This window comes from Balaenoptera borealis (genome assembly GCF_965194805.1).
Source record: "Balaenoptera borealis genome assembly, contig: HAP1_SCAFFOLD_1118, whole genome shotgun sequence".
Lineage (NCBI taxonomy): Eukaryota > Metazoa > Chordata > Mammalia > Artiodactyla > Balaenopteridae > Balaenoptera > Balaenoptera borealis.
In genome coordinates, this window is record NW_028123095.1 from 60,056 (window position 1) to 81,684 (window position 21,629).

A 21,629-nucleotide genomic window follows, 5' to 3' on the forward strand; every position below is an offset into this window, starting at 1 on the left:
ATTATTATTTGAATTTTATAGATGAGGCCATTAAAACGCAGGGAGGTTAACCAGCTTGCCCAAGGCCACACAGCTCATACATCCTAGCACCGAGATTCAAACACAGACAGTTTGGCTCCAGAGCTGTTACCCCTGGGCCAGTGTCCTCAATGTATTGTTGCCCCTCTGAGGAGCCTTTTTAGTTGTTCTTTCTCCTAATCGTCTCCCACCGTGAAAAGTTAATGCCATAGATTCACCATATATTTGTTTATGCAGTGTGTGTGTATGTGTGTATATATATACAGACACACACAGACATGTGTGTGTGTGTGTGTGTGTGTATCTGTGCTCTATTCTATACATAAGAAAGGAAAACTGCCCCCATCCTCAAGAATCAGTTTCTGCCCTCTTGGGGGCAGTATTCCCCCTGCTGAGAATATATGGCCCAGGCAGTATTGCTTTTCTAATAATAACAAACAATACTAACACCACCACATTTGGAGCATGTTCTGAGCACTTTACATTATTAAATCTTTTAGTCTTTGTGGCAACCACATGAGGTAAGTAAGTACTATTATTACCCCCATCTTATAGATGGGGTATCTGAGGCACAGGGAGGTTAATTTATTCGCTCCAAATCAGGTGACTAACAACGGGGAGAGGCCATATTCAAGCTTGTTTAACCATTGTACTATCCTGCTTCTCCACTGGGCTTATTCCAATGTTTTATTGATCACCTGTTCTGCACCTGGCCCAGGTTAGAGCCCTGTGAGGAGCTGGGGATACAGCAAGGAGAGGCCCTCCCAGAATGTAGATCTGCTGAAAGTGTGTGTTGGGGGAGTGGGAGTCAGGCTAGGCTGTATCCAGGTGCCTAGCACATAGTGGGTGCTTGTTAAATAGTTATGTTAAAAAGCTTGGGACTGCTGGGCTTTTTGAGCTGGCTGTGATGGGCGTTCCCCGACAGCAGGTCCAAGAATGTTAATGCTCTGCCCTCCTCCTAGACTCCACCAGGCCCAGGAGGCCCTAGGGCAGCCCTTGTCACTCAGATCGTACCAATCCTAGGTGTGTGTATCTCCCCTTCTGGACTCACTCTTGCTCACCCCGCGCCCCTGCTTGCAGCACAGGGCCAGCCCAGCAGCGGAAGAGGTGTGGCTTAGAGCTGAGTTGGGGGAGTGGAGGGGCCCCTGCTGGGGCCTGGGGCCAGAATGGGGTCCTGTGAGAGGTGGGGGTGGCAGCACCCGGGCCACGGGTGATGCCCTGTCTGTGCCCCACCAGTGGAGAAGATTCGAGCCACCTTCACTGTCCTCCGGGCCTTTGGCTCCGTGTTCACCGGCCACAGCCGCCGTGCCACCCGGTGCTCCATGGTGATGTCACTGGACTTGAACGCCACAGGCCGAGTCACGGCCGCCCAGCTCCAGGTGAGGCCTCTGGGTGGGAGGGAGAGGGGGCTCTTTGGGGCTGCAGTAGCCTCAGCCCCACTCAGCAGGGCCCACGCCTCCAGCTGGGACCCTGGAATGTGTCTAAATGGTCATCGCTCCCCAGGCCAAGGCCAGCTCCTCCCCACCTCACTCAGTGCCCAGACATCTCCTCCCGGAGCAGGCCAGCTCGTCTGTGCCTCGGAGTATCACAGGGATGAAATATTCATGAGTAGATACATAATTCAGCCGCTCATTAGCTGGGTCTTAAAAGCGTAAGCTGAAATTAAACAGGCGCTCGCTGGCCTTCTGCGGCAGCCCGTGTGTGACAGGCACATGGCCTGTTTGTTCCTCTCTCTGAAATCACCTGGCTCCTCCCCTTCCCCCCCCCCCGCCGCCCCCGCCAACATTCTGTTTGAACAGAAAACAGGATTAGGTTATTAGAAGGGTTGTTTGTATGCGGAGCTAGGAGAATACCCAGACTCGCTGGTGCACGATAAATCCCTTTCTGTCCCGGCCCTGAAAGTCTACCGTGCATCACCATGTGGGTCAAGTTATTAAGGGCTTCGGTTGCATAAGAGTGTGTTGGAGGGCGGCTCTGGGTTAATTGTTAGTACCCTTGGATTCCTTCATCGGAATGAGCCCGTTGCATTCGTTGATTGCCTGCGTGGACGCTGAATCAGTGAGACAAAGGCCTGGCACGTTTTGATTTGGAGGCGTCCAGCCAAGTTGGGGCCTGAGGTGCTGCCTCGAAGAGTGGGCCTGGGGGTTGGTGGGGGTGTGCGGGCAGCCTAGCGGGGCCTCGTGCTGACCGGCGCCTGTCCTCTCCCCTGGCAGACGATGCTGTTGGAGAAGAGCCACGTGGCCCGGCAGCTGGAAGGGGAAGGCAGTTTCGAGGTTTTCTCCCAGATGCTATCCGGATTGGACCTGGCTCTCAGGTGAGCGACTGGGCTGAGCAGGGACAGCCGAGGGCAGTGAGACAAAGGGCCTCCGCTCTCCAGGGCCCCAGCCCTGCCTCTGCCCAGAGGTGAGAGGCAGTGGAGCCCAGTGGTTAGGAATCTGGCCTCTGATTCTTGCTGCCTGGTACTGCTCCTGGGCTGGGTGAACCTGGCCAGGTGTCACCTGCTCTGAACCTCCGTTTCTTCCTCTGTAAAGTGGAAATAGTACCTTGACTGCTGACCTTACAGGATTAAGTGAGATAATTCACATATGGCTCTTTATACACGCTGGGGGGTGGTGGTGGATGTCTGCTGTGACGGTGACATTTTGGTACAGGTTCTGACAGCAGCGTGGGAGGTGGGCAAGGAACAGCAGACCCCAAATCTTCCAGAAGCTCCTAAACTCTGTGAGAGCCTTGGGTGCACCTGAGGTAGCTCAGGGCGAGGAGGCACCAGGTGGAACAGCAGAGAAGCCACAAGACTCATCTGGGAGGGCCTTCTGGGGGAGGTGGCCCAGGGAGTCATCTCTGCCCCTCGCTGACTCCTGGGAATTCTTGGACATGTGGCTCCCTGTCTCTGAGCCTTGGTTTCCTCATCTGTTGAACGAATGAGTAAGGTTCTATCTAGTGAAGCTCCAGGGAGTGCTCACCCCAGGCGAGGGGTGATAATTTTCAATTTGCCTCTGCGTCCCCCATCATTTGTCTCCTGCCTTCCACCCCCGTCTGAAGGGCAGGCCCAACCTGTCCTGAGCCTCCTGGCTAAGGCCAGAGGGGCACCTTACCCTTTGGAGAGAGGGCAGATTAGGGAGGAAACTCCCAGTTTTCAGAGCAGGGTAACTGAGGAGTAAGGAAGCTTCTGGAAGGCCTTCACTTAAGAAGGGCCCATTGAGGGCAGCAAGTGAGGAATATTCGGGAGGCAGGGCCAGGGCCTGAGGCAGACCCCGGGGCCACCTGGGGCACTCTGTGGAGTCCCGTGCCATGATGCCCACCTGCCCTGCCAGGCCACTGGTGTGGGTGGGTCCTCCCTTACTTCTGGTCCCTTCTCTGTTTCCAGGACAGAACTGTACCTGCACCAGCTGGCAGACAGCAGCTCCTTCGGCATGGGCGTGTGGCCTAAGGTAAAGAGGAGGTCCTTCTGGGTGTGAGTGGGTGTCTGTGTCCCCATGGCCAAGATGGGCGGGTCCCCTGTGTGGCTCGTCCCTCTGCCACTGGGGTGAGTAGTTGGCAAGGGCTGGTCACGTGGGGGAGGCAGGGTTGCCTTTATGGGGCCTGGGCTTGTCAGGGAAATGAGTCTTGTGCTAATAAAGGGAACCAGGAGGTGGTTTGTGTAGAGGTTAGGGCGCGGTCTCCGGGACAGGCTGTCTGGGTTCAAACCCCGGCTCTGACACTTACTGGATATGAGACCTCAGGCATGGACCCTAGCCTCTCTGAATGTCTGTGTCCTCTTCGGTAAAATAACAACAGAACGGGCGGGCAGGCTGAGGGGAGGACAGAGCGTGGCACGGCCTGCCCGCCTGGGCCACGGGGAGAAGGTCGGGGCGCCGCCCGCGCCCTCGTTCCGCTGCCTGGCGTCCTTTGTGGAGGCAGGGCTCCCAAGGAGCTCAAAGGCCAGGGAAGGACACACGGGACGGTCCAGAGCCACCCTACCGCTCCAGTGGTGCAGCACCCTCTCTGAATTCCTACTGCCACCAAAACACATCCCTAAGGCCTTTGGGAAGAATTGCTAGGACCCAGGAAGGCGGCCCCTTGCTGTGGTCCAGACTTCAGCAGCTGCCGATGACCAGAGGGAGCCAGCCGGCCGGCCGTGAGCAGGAGGACAGGACACGGGGACAGGGACAGCCACAGCCGGGCTTCCCGCAGCTGTGCCCACCGCCAGAACCAGCTCCAGCCAGTCACAGCCCCCGAGATGCCAAACAGAGACGGGCGAGAGGCCGGCAGGAAACTGACACCCCCTCACTGGAGAGCCTGCCCGGTCGGGGTGCGGGGCACCATCCCCGTCTGAACTCACCCCACAGCTCAGCCGTCTCCCAGTGACCCAGACGCGTCACCACGGCCCCAGGGCTGATCCCCGACCAAGGTCAGAACTCCCCCCAGTGTGACGGCCCCCATGCCACTCCTGTGGTGGAAGGGACGGCAGGCAGAGACCAGGAGTAGAGTCTTTTTTATTAATGGCTGCGTTTTCAAAGAACCGTTTTGTTACCAGGAAAGCTCCCCAGGAAGGGATTGCATTAGTGCAACAAGGGGGAGCCTTGATGCCAGGCTTTCCAGACACTTCCAGGTGGAGACTTTTGGCCTAGGCCGGCCGCCGGGGACTCGGGGGCTGGGAGGACACACGGCCCCTCCCCCGCCCCGACGGGGCGCTAAGGCACCCGGCCCGCCTGGGGGGGCAAAACCCCGTGCCGTCAGCAGGCCGGCGGCTTGCAGCCCTCAACCTGCAGCCCTTTGCTCAGGAGGAAGGCGTCCTGCATGGGGTCACAACCCAGGAAGAGCTTCACCATGCCCTTGGCATCCTCGGAGCCCCCTGGCCTCAGAATGCAGCTTCTGTAGTCCATGGCAACCTGAGGAGAGGGGGCGGGGCTGCAGGAGGGTGGAGCACCCCCTTCACGGAGGGTGTGGGTGTGGCCACCTCTGCTGTGACTCAACAAAGGGCAGGGGAGCAGGGGGTTCTGGGCAGGGCCCTCAGAGCCTGGCAGGCCCAGGCGGGCGGCAAAAGCATCTAGGCCCAGGCCAAGGACCTCCGTGTTGGTCTGCACGGCAGGCCGGCCTCTCACCTTGCCACTCAGGACGCCCTCCTGCTTGAAACGAGTGTGTGGACCGTGTCCGCGGAGTACACCTCGCTGCACAGGTAGCCATAGGACTGGGCGTCGTAGCTTCCTGCCAGGTGGCCGAAGGTCGCAGGCAGGTGGGTCCCTGGGACACACGCGGAGAGGCTCCTGCCCGGCCCCCTGGCCGCTCCGTGCCCCTTCCCCAGAGCCCAGAGCTTGGGGCCTCAAAGCAGCCCTGTCTGAGTCCCCTGCCACTAGAGGGAGTATTGGCCCAACACTTCTAGAAAACGGGGACCTTGCGGGCAACTCAGTGGAGGGACACAAATCAATCTTTGCCGACTTTCTGCTGAAGCTCACGAGGGTTCACCCCTAAGCCTCTTACAGGGACAGCTGCCCGAGGCTCCGAGGGATGAGTCAGGGCTCGCCCTCCAGCACGGGGAGAGCGCGGGTTAAAGCGCTCACGAGGGAGTGAACTGCGTCTCCGCACCGACACGCTCGGGCAAACCTCGTCGACGCGTTCCGTCCAGGGTATGAAGCCCTCTCCTGCCTCTTCCAGGCTCTCCAGAAAGCACGTGCAGATACGCCCAGCCCACCCTCGGACTCCGCGGGCCACAGCTGGAGGGACCAGCCCAGGAACCCAGGCAGGAAGAGGCCAGAGGTCAGCGAGCCTCGACCAGAGCCCGTCAGTCGGTCCCCCTTCACACACCACCAGAGGATCCTCTTGACCTGGGCAGTAGCCGCCAACCGACCGCTAAGGTGGGCCCGGCGTGCGCTTGGCTACCTGGCGTGGCTGGGACCCCGAGGATCTCCTGGCAGAGGCGGGCATTGTCCTAGGCCGGGTCCGAGGGCGTCTGCGTGTGCAGGGCCTGGTCCACCTTGGCCAGGACGATCTGGCGCAGGTTGAAGAGGCCTGGAGGGCGGGAGGAAGGAGACGGGGGCGCTGGCACTGTGTCCAGGCCGCGCTTTCCAGCCGGGCGGTCCGGGAGCCCCTTTCCTTTCCCTCGGCCCGGCCGCACGGGGGTTGGCCAGCCGGGACTTGATGAGCTTGTCCAGCAGCTCCTGGGGGACGGCGCTGCTCGTGCCCCGCCGAGACTGGCAGCAGCGCCAGGGCTTCACAGGGCGCGGCGCTCCCGGCCCCAGAGCCTACCCTCTGGTTCTCATCCCCGGCTGTCACCAGAGTCGCAGGCAACGTGCCCTTCTTTTCGTTTGTCTTTTTTCCGGCCCTCGACCACGCAAAGGTGTGAAGCCCTGCCACTCGCTGCCACGTGGATGCACCGTGAGAACACGGTGCTCAGCGAGAGAAGTCAGACACAGAAGGACACACAGGGTGTGACCCCACTGAGGGGAAACGTCCAGAACAGGTAGATCCACAGAGTCAGAGTGGGTTCCTGGTTGTCAGGGACAGGGGAGGGGAGGGAATGATAACTAAGGGCGTGAGGGACCTTTTTGGGGTGAGGGAAATGTTCCAGAACAGGGCAGTAGTGACGGCTGCACAGCTCAGTAAAGTGTCCCCACGCGCTCCGGTTGCAGTCTGTGAGAGCATCGCTCTCAGGACGAAGGGCTGACTGCAGGAAGACTGAACGAGCACTGGGTCCTGGGCCCAGACGCTCATCTGGGGACCCCCCCCACATTGGGAAGTCACTGGGACTTGCTGAGCCTCCACCGAGACTGGCAGCAGCCCCAGGGCCTCACAGGGCGTGGTGCTCCCGGCCCCAGAGCCTAACCTCTGGTTCTCATCACCGCCTGTCACCAGCCTTGCATGCAACGTTCCTTTCTTCTATTTTGTCTTTTTTAAAGGCAACTCTTGAATACCTGTATTTAACATTGCAGGGAACCAGTCCTGACTCCTTGATCTGGGACTTCCAGCCTCCAGAGTCTCGAGGACATCCACTTCCGTTGTTTACGCGCCCAGTGCGTGGGGTTTGGTGATGGAAACTGACACCGAGGGCGTCTCCTCGTGCGGGGTGACATCAGCGGAAGAATCCCGTGGCGAGGGCCTGCCTGAGGACCACGGGAGAGCCCGGGCCCTCCCCGCCCCCTGCCTTCAGCCCCTCGCCCGCACCCTCCTGGGAGCGGAGCTGGTGCATCGCTTGCCAGAACTCATGGAAGTAGGTCTCCAGCTCATCATGCTGGAACAGGGAGGGCGGGTTGGGCGTAGGCTTGGTGAAGTTGGCCACCATGGCCGCGATGGCAATCTGGCGCCTCCCGTCCTGCTGCAGGCAGCCCGGCTGCAGGCCAAAGCAGGCCATGTGCCCGGACTTCCCTTCCCTGGGGAGGGACGCGGGTGAGGCCCCGCTACCACAGAGGAGCCCCGGCCCACGGCCAACAGGTTCCCCCACGCATGCACCGAGGGTAGAGGTCCAGGTAGAACTTGCTGATGGATGACCTTGCCCGAGGCCGCGTCCCGGACCGTGTAGAGCCTCACATCTTCATCTTCGTGACGCATGTTGGCGCCTTCCTCCAGGTCGAAGGTCAGCCCCAGCAGCTCCTGGGAGATGCCCAGCCGCCCGCGCGTGACCACCTGCATGGGGAAGGACTCATTGAGCAGGTACTGGTCCACGTGGTAGCGCGTCTCCTCCCCCTGGTTCATGTAGTAGCGCAGGTCCTAGACGTTGATGGGCCCGTCAAAGTGCAGGCCCCGCCTCTGGCACTCAGCCTTCTTTAGCTCCAGGATCACGGCCGCTCCTGCTCCCCGAGGGGCTTCAGCTTCTGGGCCAGCTCATCTGCGGGCGGAGGGGAGAGGCTCAGCTATGTCCCTGTGGCAGCCGCCCAGCCGCCCCCCACCCCACGCCCCTCGAGGCAGAATGAAGGGTTGGGGAAGGCGACCCCCAAGGGCTGACACAGTGGGGTCTCAGGCAGCACCACGTCCAGTCAAGGTCCACCTGACCCCCGTCCCCACTGGGACTCGGGGAGGCGGGGTTACCTAGGAAAGTGGCCACCACCTGGCTGGTCTTGGCCATGTTCATCTCCAGCACAGAGTCGGCACGCGTGCTGAATCCCAGCAGGCGGGACTTCTGAGCCTGCAGCCTTACCAGCTCCCCGAGGATCGCGCAGTTCTCCTGGAACCCAGAGACAGCCAGCGCTGGGGACCGTGGGCCACGCCCTCCCCACAGGCCCCGGGCCAGGTCTCTGTGGGTGGGAGGGCTCTCAGGCCACTGGCGGGCACAGCCAAACCCCCTCCCTCCTCCTCCTGGCCTGGATTTCTAGACACTTTGGTGCTGTCCTAACATGTGGTCTTTATGAACACAGGTCCTTTTGGAACCAGAAACGGCGTGAACCATGATGAGCTCTAAGGCCAAGGGCAGGAAGAAATGTGACCAGGCTCTCCAGGAGCCACCCAGGGGCCTCCCCGGGCTCAACAATACAAACTTGGCTGCCGTGCAGACAGCAGCTCATCCCCACGGCGCCCGAACACCCAGCCCCTGGACGGCGAGAGACCTGTTGCTGCAGGTGCCCCGTGGTTGGCTGGTGAGGCCTGGCCCCAGGCGTACGCCACCTTCTCTGGGGCCACCTCTCTGGGTCTGCGGTGGGGTTCTCCTGGGAGCCCCCAGTCACCACAGGACCAACGTGGCCTGTCTGCAGCCCAAGAAGGTGGGGACACAGGTCTGTCCCCCGTGGACATCACCCGCGAGGCCGAGCAAGCACCAGTGGTGTCTGCGGGGAAGATGAAGGGCTCATGCACAGCCCCCATCTACTGAAGATGCTAAACGGGAGAAGCACAGACTGCAGCCACATGCGGTATGGACCAAACGCAAGTGTCCTTGCAGGAACCGATGTCTGAATGTCGAGGCTGTTCCCGGGCCACAGTGAGAAGGCCCAGGCCCCACGCAAGGCACAGAGAGGGGATGGGGGGAACATCTGCGAATCTGAGCTCATCGGGCATCACCCCAGAAGGAGAGGGAGAGAGCCAGAAGGAGATACGGAGGGAGAGGGAGAGAGAGGGAGGTACAGACGTCTCTCCTTTCCCTGGGGGTTCTCTAGTGCAGCCAAGCCTGAAAACCACTGCATTTCGGGAGATGGGTCCTCGTGGAAAAGTTAAATAGTAGCTCATGGCATTATCGACACATATTAAAATGGCCCCAAATCTTGGGGAGTCAGGGAGGGGAGCTGGCGGCTGCCTCGTAAAGGAGGAGAGATTGGGCGTCAGAGGAGGTGCCTGCCTCCACCACCTCCGCCGCCGCTGCCCCTCCCCCAGGGCCCCGCAGACTTCATCTCCCAGCTGTGGTCCTGGGCTGGAAGGCAGCGGGGAGGTCAGGCCGTCCCAAGCATCAACGTTGACTTCAGGGCTGATCTGAAAGGCGCCTGGTGTTTGTTGAAGCAGAAAAAAGAGAAAGCAGTGGGCAGAGGATGGGAGGGGGAGGGAGCCCCCATCAGCCCTTCTCCCTGTCTCCCTCTCTGTCTCCCTCCCTCCCTCCCTCCCTCTACCTCCCTGCCTCTCACTCTCCCTCCATCTCTCCCTCTGCCTCTCTCCCTCCCTCTCTCCCTGTCCCTCTTGCCCTGTCCTGTCCCTCTCTCCCTCCCTCCATCCCTGTCTCTCTTTCCCTGTCCCTCTCTCCCTCTCCCTCTATCCGTCCCCCTTCCCTTTCCCCGTTTCCATCTCCCTCTCTGCCTCCCTCTTTCCCTGTCCCTGTTTCCCTGCTCTGCTCTCCCTCTCCCTCTTTCCCTCTCCCTCTCTCCCTGTCCCCCTTTCCCTGTCCCTGTTTCCCTGTTCCGCTCTTCCTATACCTCTTTCCCTCTCCCTCTCTCCCTCTCGTGCTCCCTCTCCCTCTCCCTCTCCCTCCACCTCCTTCCCTCTCCAGAGAGGGAACGAGGTGGAGGGAGAGGGACAGGGAGCAGGAGAGGGAGGGGGGAGAGGGAGAGAGGGATAGAGGGAGGGAGAGGGACAGGGAGCAGGAGAGGGAGGGGGAAGAGGGAGAGAGTGATAGAGGGAGGGAGGGAAAGACAAAGACATCTCTCCCTCCCTCCCTCCCTCCCTCTCTCCCTCCCTCTCTCCCTCCCTCTCTCCCTCTTCCTCGCTCCCTCTCCTCCCTCTCCCTCCGTCTCTCCATCTCCCTCACTCCCTCCCAGAGACAGAGAGACGAAGAGGCAGAGACAAGGGAGAGGGAGAGAGGGAGAGGGAGAGAGAGGGGGAGAGAGGGAGAGACGGAGAGAGGGAGAGAGAGAGAGGTCTCTTCCTCCCTTTCCCTCTCTCCTCCTTCTCTCCCTCTCTCCCACTCTCCCTCTTCCCTCTCCCTCCCTCCCCCCTCCCTCTCTCCCTCTCCCCCTCTCCCTCGTCTCTCCCTCTCCCTCCATCTCTCCCTCTCTGGGAGGGAGTGAGGGAGAGGGAGAGACAGAGGGAGGGAGAGGGTGAGACAGAGGGAGGGAGAGGGAGAGAGGAAGAGAAAGGGCGAGGGAGGGAGAGGGAAGGAGGACGAGACGTCTCTCCCTCTCCGTCTCCCTCCCCCTCCCTCTCTCCCTCTCCCTCCCTTCCTCTCCCTCTCCCTCTCCTAGAGGGAGGGAGGGAGAGGGAGAGACAGAGGGAGAGGAGAGGGGGAGTCGGAGAAGGAGGTAGGGAGAGGGAGAAGGCGAGAGGGTGCCTGCTTCCCTCTCTGTCTCCCTCCCTCCCTCCCTCCCTCTCCGTGTCCCTGTCTCCCCCCTCTCCCTCTCCCTCTGTCTCTCCCTCTCTGGGAGGGAGAGAGGGAGAGGGAGAAGGAGGGAAAGTGATGGAGGGAGGGAGAGGGAGAGAGGGTGAGGGAGAGAGGGAGAGAAGGAGGAGAGAGGGAGAGGGAGGGAGGAAGAGAGCTCTCCCTCTCTCCCCCCTCTCTCTCCCCCTCCCTCTCTCCCTCTCCCCCTCTCCCTTGTCTTTGCCTCTCCCTCCGTCTCTCCCTCTCTGAGAGGGAGTGAGGGAGACGGAGAGACGGAGGGAGAGGGAAAGGGAGGAGAGGGAGGGAGGGAGGGAGAGACGTTTCCTCCCTCCCTTTCCTCCCTCTTCTCCCTCTCCCTCTCCCTCTCCGTCTAACTCTCCCGCTCCCTCCATCTCTCCATCTCCCTCACTCCCTCCCAGAGGGAGAGGGGAGGGAGAGAAGGAGAGGGAAAGAGGAGAGGGAAGAGGGAGAGGAAAGAGGCAGAGGAAAGAAGCAGAGGGAAGAGGCAGAGAGGGAAGAGGGAGAGAGGGAGAGGGAGAGAGAGGGGGAGAGAGGGAGAGACGGAGAGAGGGAGAAAGAGAGAGGTCTCTTCCTCCCTTTCCCTCCTCCTTCTCTCCCTCTCTCCCACTCTCCCTCTTCCCTCTCCCTCTCTCCCCCCTCCCTCTCTCCCTCTCCCCCTCTCCCTCGTCTCTCCCTCTCCCTCCATCTCTCCCTCTCTGGGAGGGAGTCAGGGAGAGGGAGAGACAGAGGGAGGGAGAGGGTGAGACAGAGGGAGGGAGAGGGAGAGAGGAAGGGAAAGGGCGAGGGAGGGAGAGGGAAGGAGGGCGAGACGTCTCTCCCTCTCCGTCTCCCTTCCCCTCCCTCTCTCCCTCTCCCTCCCTTCCTCTCCCTCTCCCTCTCCTAGAGGGAGGGAGGGAGAGGGAGAGACAGAGGGAGAGGAGAGGGGGAGTCGGAGAAGGAGGTAGGGAGAGGGAGAAGGCGAGAGGGTGCCTGCTTCCCTCTCTGTCTCCCTCCCTCCCTCCCTCCCTCTCCGTGTCCCTGTCTCCCCCCTCTCCCTCTCCCTCTGTCTCTCCCTCTCTGGGAGGGAGAGAGGGAGAGGGAGAAGGAGGGAAAGTGATGGAGGGAGGGAGAGGGAGAGAGGGTGAGGGAGAGAGGGAGAGAAGGAGGAGAGAGGGAGAGGGAGGGAGGAAGAGAGCTCTCCCTCTCTCCCCCCTCTCTCTCCCCCTCCCTCTCTCCCTCTCCCCCTCTCCCTTGTCTTTGCCTCTCCCTCCGTCTCTCCCTCTCTGAGAGGGAGTGAGGGAGACGGAGAGACGGAGGGAGAGGGAAAGAGAGGAGAGGGAGGGAGGCAGAGGGAGGGAGGGAGGGAGAGACGTCTCCTCCCTCCCTCTCCTCCCTCTTCTCCCTCTCCCTCTCCCTCCAACTCTCCCGCTCCCTCCATCTCTCCATCTCCCTCACTCCCTCCCAGAGGGAGAGACGGAGGGAGAGGCAGAGACAGGGGAGAGGGAGAGAGGAAGAGGGAGAGAGAGGGGGGAGAGAGGGAGAGGGAGAGAGGGGGAGGGAGAGAAGGAGAGGGAAAGAGGAGAGGGAAGAGGGAGAGGAAAGAGGCAGAGGAAAGAGGCAGAGGGAAGAGGGAGAGGAAGAGGGAAGAGGGAGAGAGGAGAGAGGGAGATAGGGAGAGGAAAGAGAGAGGGAGAGGGAGGGAGAGGGAGAGAGGGAGGGAGAGAGGAAGAGACAGAGGGAGAGCGAGAGAGGGAGTGGGAAAGAGGTAGAGGGAGAGCGGAACAGGGAAAGAGGTACAGGGAGAGAGGGAGGCAGCGAGGGAGGAGAGGAAGCAGGGAGAAAAGAGAGAAAGAACACACCGTCTACATTTCTGTCAAATGACACCGGGGATCCTTACACAACCAGGAGAAAGTAACACAGGGAGGCTCTTTCTCAGCTGGAACTGGAACTGCAGACGGGGCCAAACACCACCAGGCTGGCCACACGTGTCCAGCCGCCGCTCCAGCCCCGTCAGCCGTGAGTCCGGTCACCAGGGCTCTGAGTGTCTGCTCCAGGGAGCTGGGGTTCACCCTCTCACCCGGGAGGCCGGGCCAAGAGAGCAGGGCCCCGGGCTGGACACATAGGGGAAAACGCATCCCCACAGGACAGCTTGTGCGAGCAGATTCAGCTACCAGATTCTAGAGGCCCGGGACCACCCTGTGGCCCGTGAAACCCAGGAGCCACGAGGGTCTTGCAACGTGATTCCTGTCCGTTGGACTGTAAAGTTTATGTAGGGAATCTTGGAAACAGTGGTAACAAGGCTGAATTGGAACGAGCTTTAGGCTATTATGGACCACTCTGAAGTGTGTGGGGTGCTAAAAACCCTCCCGGCTTCGCTCTCGTTGAATGTGAAGATCCCCGAGATGCAGCCGATGCTGTCCGAGAACTAGATGGGAGAACACTATGTGGCTGCCGAGTAAGAGTGGACCTGTCGAATGGGGAAAAGAGAAGTCGAAATCGTGACCGCCTCCTTCTTGGGGTCGTCGCCCTCGAGATGATTATGGGAGGAGGAGTCCTCCACCTCCCGCACATCTCCAAGATGGAGAGCCTTCTCCGTCAGCCAGAGCAGGTCCCTTTCTAGATATAGGAGAAGAGAGAGATCCCTGTCCCAAGAGAGAAATCACAAGCCGTCCTGATCTTTCTCTAGGTCTCCTAGCCGATCTAGGTCAGATGAAAGGAAATAGAAGACCACTTTGCAAGAGGAGTGGTGTACAGGCAATAACTTCATTTGGCAGGAGTATGTACAGAAAATTCAAGTTTTGTTTGAGACTTCCGAAGCTTGGTGCACTTTTTAAATGTTTTAGTTGTTCACATTTGTTTGTCTCTTGGGACAGTGACACATAAAGGTGTCATTCTCTATGGTTTGAAATGGGTCCTGGGAGGCATGTAATATGAAGAATTGTTACCTTACAATGTTCCCTTAAGCAAAATTGAACTTGCTTTGAATTTTTGGTCTTGCCTAGACTGATAATAAAACTCTAACTCCTGCCCACCTAAAGTGTGATGTTTACTATTATGGAAACAACACTGGCAAACATTGAAAAGACTTTCTGTAGCTGGGATATGGTATGCAGCTGTAGTTAAGCAAGCAGTCTTTAAAAGGTGCTGTGAACCCAAGCCAGCAGGTAAAAATGAAAGCCGCACCCTTACCCTAGATTAGAGGTTTAAAAATTCCACTAGTCTTCACACCGGACAAGAGATTGTCCAGGGAGTTTAAAATCTAAGAAGTTTCAAGGAAGTTAGTTTACCTTTGAGTTAGGTCATACGTCCCCTCTGTGATTGCTGTACATGAATACATAGCTCTTTGTAATATTTTTTGGAAATTTGAGATTATCAAGATACCAATGTCCTGCCAGATTAAGAGTATATTGTAGAGCTGAACTTTGAGTTACTGTGCAATTTTTTTTTTCATGCTGTCATTTGTAATATGTTTTGTGAGAATCCTTGGGATTAACGTTTTGGTTGCAAAAGAAAAAAAGAAAAGAAAAGAATCCGCCTGCCAATGCAGGGGACACAGGTTCAAGCCCTGGTCCGGGAAGATCCCAGGTGCCGCAGATCAACTAAGCCCGTGGGCCACAACTACTGAGCCTGCACTCTAGATCCTGGGAGCCAGAACTACTGAGCCCCCGTGCCACAACTACAGAAGCCCACACGCAACGAAGACCCAATGCAGCAAGAAAAAAAAGACGATACTGGCCAGGTGATCAAGGGTAAAATCGTTTGTCATAAGTCCCGTTGATGGTGTGTATCCTTGATGTGACCTGAGGAGAATGGCATTTTTATCTCTGTTTGGGTCTTCCGCCCCAAACCCCATAACTCCAGACCAACCATAAGAAAACATCAGAAAACAAACAGACTAACAAATTGAGGGACAAAACACCTGACCAGTCCTCCTCAAAACTTTCAAGGTATCAAAACCCAGCGACGTCTGAGAAATGTCACAGCCCAGAGGAGACTGGGACAGAAAAAGGATGTTAGGGGAACACTAGGGAAATTCTAATAAAGTGTGGACTTTAGTTAATAACAATGTATCCATCTGGGTTCCTTAGTTGGATAAACATGTCACACTAAGGTACTAATGAGTTGGAAATAGGGGTACTGGGTCAGGGTCCACGGCACTCTGTACACTCTGTACAGATCTTTGCAACTTTTTTGTAACTCTAAGCTCTTGTAAAATTAAGCGAGTACTGAACAGAGCTAAGAATGTTATTTCCCTGATTTGAACATGCCTGAGTTTCTTTTCATGGTCACATTTTTGCTATTTGGATGTGTCTTGGAATCAGTAGCAAAGGAGAGTTGCCAGCCCCTGGGAAGATGTGGGTGGTTCGCAGGTGGCTTGCTCTGGAGCTGAAGACCACGGTGGGAAGTCTGCAGCCTCGGGCTGCACTTAGAAACATGGGAGGGGATGGGCCAGCTCAGTTAGGGATGGAACCTATAAATAAAACTTTTTTCTTTTCCGTTATGGCTTATCACAGGATACTGAATATAGTTCCCTGTGCTAGACAGTAGGACGTTGTAGTTTATCCATCCTATATTTAATAGTTTGCATCTGCTAACCCCAAACTCCCAATCCAACCCTCCCTCACTGTTTCTCCCCCTTGGCAACCACAAGTCTGTTCTCTATGTCTGTGAGTCTGTTTTTGTTTTGTAGACGCGTTCATTTGTGTCGTATTTTAGATTTCACATATAAGTGAGATCATATGATATTTGTCTTTCTCTTCTGACTTACTTCACTTAGTATGATAATCTCTAGGTCCATCCACGTTGCTGCAAATAGCATTATTTCATTCTTTTTATGGCTGAATAATATTCCATTGTATATATGTACCACATCTTCTTTATCCATTCATCCATCAGTGGACATTTAGGTAGCTTCCATGTCTTGGCTACTGTAAATAGTGCTGCAATGAACGTTGGGGTGCATGTATCTTTCTTTCTTTCTTCTTTCCTTCTTCCTTTCTTCCTTTCTTTCTTTCTCTCTCTCTCTTTCTCTTTCTTTCTTTCTTTCTTTCTTTCTCTCTCTTTCTCTCTTTCTCTCTTTCTTTCTTTCTTTTTTCTTTCTTCTTTTATTGTCACACGGCATGTGAGATCTTAGTTCCCTGACCAGAGATGGAACCCACGCCCCCTGCACTGGAAGCATGGATTCTTAACCACTGGACCACCAGGGAAATGCCAGGGGTGTATGTATAGTTTTGAATTAGAGTTTTCTCCGGATCTATGCCCGGGAGTGGAATTGTGGGACCCTATGGCAGCTGTATCTGTTCCTGCACGCCTCACATCAACCACCTGCACTCCAATCCTTGCTCTCAACGTCATCTTCAGGGAACCCAACCTGCGACAGGGACCTTGACAAGAAGAAATGGCTCAGGGAAAAGCTACCTGCACAGGGAGGAGATAGAGACCATCGCCCCTGGGGTGCGGAGGGGAGAGTGGGTGCAGAGGTTTGTCATTTCACCCCCGATACTCATCTCAGCCCTCCTGGCTGCCCCACTCTAGGTCACCTCGGGATACAGAGGTGACCCGGTTAGAGTCCCTGCCTGTGCAGGAATCGGGGCACCAGCGGGTCTGAATAATATTAGTGCAGGGTCTCCCCCGTGGCACTGGGGTTATTCGGGGCGGGTCATCCTCTGCTGAGGGCCCCTCCTGGGCACTGTGTGGGGTTTAGCAGCATCCCTGGCCTCACCCATTTGATTCCAGGGGCCCTCCCTCCCAGTTGTGACAATCACAGATTTTCCCCACACATCACGGAAGAACTGGGTGAGGCGGGGGCAGGATGGCTCTGGGCGAGGACAGCTGTGTTGAAGCAACCAGCCTGGCCCAGGGCAAGGTCTGCCCCAATCCCGTCAGCGCCTGCATTTAGAACTGCCCCTTTCCTCTCCCACCTCCCCTGCCCTGCAGTGGTCTCCGAGACATCATCCCCATGTAATAAATCACACCTTCTCAGTTTACTGTTTGCTGCCCTCGCTAGAACGTGAGCTCTTTGAGGACAGGGATGCTGTTATGTCCCCAGCACCTAGAAGAGTGTCTGCTGTGTAGTAGATGCTTCATAAATACTTGCTGAATAAAGGAGTTGAATAAAGGGATGAGTGGATGAATGAATGAAGGTTACAATGGAAGGAGGGGGGAGATTCCCTTTCTGGCTCTCGGGGGTTGGGAGATCAAGTGAAAGATCTGTCCTAAATAGGCTGACCAGCCTTCTGGGGTTCCCCGGGACTGAGAGTTTCCCCAGAGTTCCAGCGCTCAAACCTGAGCGGTCCTGGGCAAACTGGGGGCGGGTGTTGGTCACCCTATCTAAACACAGTAACAATTCCAGCTGCAATAGCAATGGCCAATGACCTCTACGGTCTTATTGACCATGCACAGTTCTCTACCTGGCGGGGAAGGGTGGGCCGGGATTGGAATTCTGGTGATCCAGGGCGGGTGAGGGCACACCCCGGGCTTGTGGAGGGGAGTCCAGGAAGGTTCTGGAGGAAGTGACAGTGACACAGGAGGGAGGGAGGAGTCTAAGGAAGAACATCCCACATGACAACCTGTGCCAATGGCCCTGGGCCCAAGGTCACACCTGACCAGGGCTTGCTTTTTTTTTTTTCTAATTTACTTTTCCCCACATGGATATGCAATTGTCCTAATGCCATTTATTGAAAACTCCTTAATTTCCCCACTTTCTATCATATCAAGTTCTCATATATCTGTTTCTGGACCTTTTTTCTATACCATAGAGCTATACGTCCCATCCTTGCACCACTAGGGCTGTTTCATCACTATAACTTTATTTATTCATTTTGTTTTGGCCGTGCTGTGTGGCATGTGGGATCTTATGTCCCTGACCAGGGATCGAACCCGCGTCCCCTGCAGTGGAAGCTCGGAGTCTTAATCACTGGACCTCCAGGGAAGTCCCCAGGGCTTGCTTTGACATCCATGGAATGGTGGCAGGTGGGCACGGGGAGCAGCTGTCTGTGAGCCATCCTGGGTAGAAATGCAGGGTGGAGGGGAGGACAGATGGAGCTGGAGGGGAAGAAGCGGAGGAGGGAGGGAGGAAGGGAGGGAGGCCGGGCGAGAGACAGACAGAGAGTTTCCGGAGACAATAGCTCTGGCCGTGTCCTAGGGCATGAAAGCTGAAAATAGCTCCTAGTGCCGGGAGCCTTGGAGCCGGAGGCTGGGAGCCAGGGTGACTGGCTCTCCTCCCTGGTGTGCGTGTGTTGCGGGGGGGGTGGGTGGCTCTGGGCTTCTCAGGCTGGGAATGGGGTGCACAGAGCAGGAACGGAGCAGGGACCCTTCTCTCTGGAACCTCGTGGGCCATCCTCAGCTCACAAAGCTGAGCCACTCCTTGCCCTACGAGTGGGGGGCTTATCCTCCCTGTCCCCTGGATCATACCCCCTCACACACAACTTCCCCGTGTGTGTTCCCAGCAACCAAGAGAATCTGTTTTTAAAAGATTTGGGGGAGGGGGGTAACCATACAAACAAGAGCAGAATGGATACTTTTTCAGGATATGAATGGCTCTGTGTAAGCCCACCCCCAGGGTAACCACAGTCCTGACCTCTAACACTCTTGACGAGTCAGCCTTGGTCTGGGCTTGCGGACCCACGGAAGCTTCCTCATTCCCTCCTTCAGATCCCGACTCTCCCTCGGCGTCTTTGTGAGAAGCACCCGGGGAAGTGGGACTGCTAGGCTGTACTGCTGCTAGAACTCCACCTGGGCTCCACCAGGCTCCAGCCCCCCGCCCTGTCCACCTAACTGACCCTGAGGCACCTCAACTGGTAGGAGCAGCATCACCTTCCCTCCTGGGACTCGTGATACTTAAGGGAGACACCGAAAGACAAGCCTTTGGCTCCCTGGCTGGCAAAGAGCAGGTACTCAATTGTCATAAGTGTCCGTATCAGTGAGGGTTCTCCGGACAAACAGAATCCATATGGGGTGTGTGTGTATATACACACACACGTACATATGTACAAGCATACAAAAATATACAGCTGTGTACATATGCAGTATGCGTACACACATATACACATATAGTATATACAATACACACATACATATATACACACATATAAAATGCAGTTTGTATATATACAGTATGTATACACACATATACACACAATATAGACAATACACACATACATATACACTATACATACACACATATAAAATGCATAGTTGGTATGTATACAGTATGTACACATACGTATAACATATGCAATATACACACCTAGGTACATATATAGCATACGTATATACACACATACAAAGATATTTAGGTGTGCATATAGACAGTATACATACATACACATATAATATATGCAATACATACACGTACATACATATAGACACACATATACACCTACATATAAAAGCATATAGCATAAAAATATATATGTACTGTATATAGAAATTCATCGTATATATACATACATATATCATATATATAAGATATATACACATACATATATACAATGTGTACACACACACACCTATATGTAAATATGCGCATGTACATACACATATAAATTCATACGCAAGTGTGTATATAATAGTATATTCATATATACATATAATACCTAGAAACATATTGGGGGGGAGGTGTCACGGTACGTCAAGGGCGGGAGTCGAACCCGCCACCCCAGGCCCCGAGGGGTCTCCCCGGGTCTCCACTTCGGGCCGGTGGGTGTGGCCGGGGGGGGGGGCAGCTGAAGACGTGCGTGCGTGCTTGCGTGCGTGCGTGCGTGCGTACGTGCGTACGTGCGTGCGTGGGGGCGGGTCCACGGGGCGGGAGGCGCTCGCTGCGAGTGAGTGGTTCAGCCGGGCCCCGGCTCATTGTGCTTGCCTCACGCCGGCCCCAGTTGGCAGCAGCGCTGGAGGCCCCGGGCCTGTGACCACAAAGAGGGAGCCGGGGGCCGGACGGGAGCAGGCCGGCGGCGGCGGCGGCGGCGGCGGCGCCGGCTGAGGCCCAGGCCAGGCTCCCTCCCCTCAGCCTCCCGCCCGCCCGCCTGTCCCGCCCCCGCCGGCGGCGCCCCGCCCCTCCCCCAACCGCCAGACTAGCCTGGTGCGGGGGCCGCGCGCGAAAACGTGGGGGAGAAGCTGAGGCTGGAGTCGCCCGTGGTGGCCGAGCCCGCCGTCTACCCATGGCTGCTGCTGGTCTACGTGAGTGCCGCCCGTCCCCTCTTCCCGGACCTCCACCTCTCTTCCCCCACGGCGCGCGCTGAGCCCACTGAGTAACGGAGCGACTCAAGTCGCCAGACCCTCTTTGGAGCCCCCCTTCCCGCCGTGCCTGGTTCTCCGCGGCTGTTTGCAGCCCCCGCGCGCAGGGTGGGCAGAGGGGAGCCGGGGCCGGCCGGGGGCACAGACTCGGCAGCGGGGACCCCGCGCTTCCGAGGGGCGCCCGAGCCGGTCTGCCGTTGGCCCTGTAGGGCTGGGGACCCAGGTCCGCCCCCTCCCCCCGGCCTGGACTGCCGGCGGGCTTGCCCTTCCATACTTTATGATCTGACACGTCGGGTTTCTTTTTCCTGGCCAGCTTTACCATTACCTGACCAGCTTTCCCAGCATCCCCTGATAATGTGTTAGATATTCAAGTTTTAGGGCCCGGTCCCAGCCCTATGGAATCAGCAACTCTGGTGGGGCTCAGTGATCTCTGTTACAACAGGCCCTCCAGATGATTTTTATTCACCTTAAAGTTTGAAAATATCTGCATTGTCAGCTGGCCGAAGCGTCCACCAGCAGGTGAAGGGGAGTGGCGCCTGGAAAAGATAGGGACTAGCCAAGGTAAGTACAGTAGCATTTGCCATGGTAGTAATGGAGAATGCCTTTTCTCCACTGGTTGGCACAGACTAGTATCTGGGAGCAGTGGCAGGGTTATTTAGGATGCTTTACATTGCAGTGTAGAGTGACCGCTGTCCTGGTTTGCCAGGGACTTCCCCTGTGTGAGCACTTAAAATCTCATCCTGGCAAACCCCTTAGCCTTGGGTTTGATAAACTTAGGGAATAACATGAAATTTAGGGGAAACATGATCTAGGTTTTGGGCAAGTCACAAGTGCTAATTAAAGCTAAGCAAGTATGGACAACATCTAGCCTTCTTTACCCCTTTGCGGGGAGGTAAATCTTGATTGGGTGAGAGGACTTATTGTTAAGAGATCTTTGTAGAAACATCCCCTTCTGCTTAGTCCGCTGGTTCTCCGTTCTGGCTAGACATTGGCATCGTCTGAGGAGAGTTAAAATGATTGTATTGGTCTAGCATGACCAACCGTCGGTGTGAGGGTTTTTAAAAAGTGCTTCAGAGGATTCTAATGTGCAGCCAAATTTAGGTGCCACTGCTTAAGCTTTTGAACCGCTGCTACGTATTTTCACCTCATCTTGCTGTGAGAATATCCAACTGTAGTTGAGGTTTGTTGTTTTTCTTTTTCTTTTTTTAACTGTCTTATTATAAGATTTACTGTCTTAAATAAGATTGAATGGACAGAAAATCCTGCTAGTCCATCTGGTATAGCTGGATACCCAGAGTAATATCGTTAAGATATGTACCATTTAAGTATTGTGACTGGCCTTTTAAAAATTAACATATGCATTAAATTAGTATTGATAGTATAGATCTCTTTCGAAGTTGTCATGTTGGGGAGCTATACCTCTAATCTGCTGCCATTGCTAAATATCTGGACACCTCTTACTAGGAATTGCTTTTAAAAATCTTTAGGGATTAAAACCAAGATTGCTGTATTATTTGTACTGGGACCACAAAAACCTCACAGAGTTCCCCCGCTGTACCTTCTACCCCCATCTCTAACCCTTGGCAACTTCTAATCTGTTCTCCATCTCCACAGTTTTGTTATTTTAAGAATAATATGTAAACATAATCATGAATTACTTAATCTTCGGAGA

The 21,629-nt window shown here is 56.1% G+C and overlaps 1 pseudogene across 1 annotated transcript in view; it reads left to right on the plus strand.

The window, feature by feature from the left end:
• The window catches only part of LOC309621875 (serine/arginine-rich splicing factor 3 pseudogene), a 37,995-nt pseudogene extending 24,552 nt beyond the window's left edge, over positions 1–13,443 (plus strand). Inside the window, exon 2 of the transcript in view lies at positions 12,937–13,443. The product of the transcript in view is annotated as a serine/arginine-rich splicing factor 3 pseudogene (transcript). The remainder of the gene's footprint in view (positions 1–12,936) is intronic.
• The last annotated feature ends 8,186 nt before the right edge of the window (positions 13,444–21,629 follow it).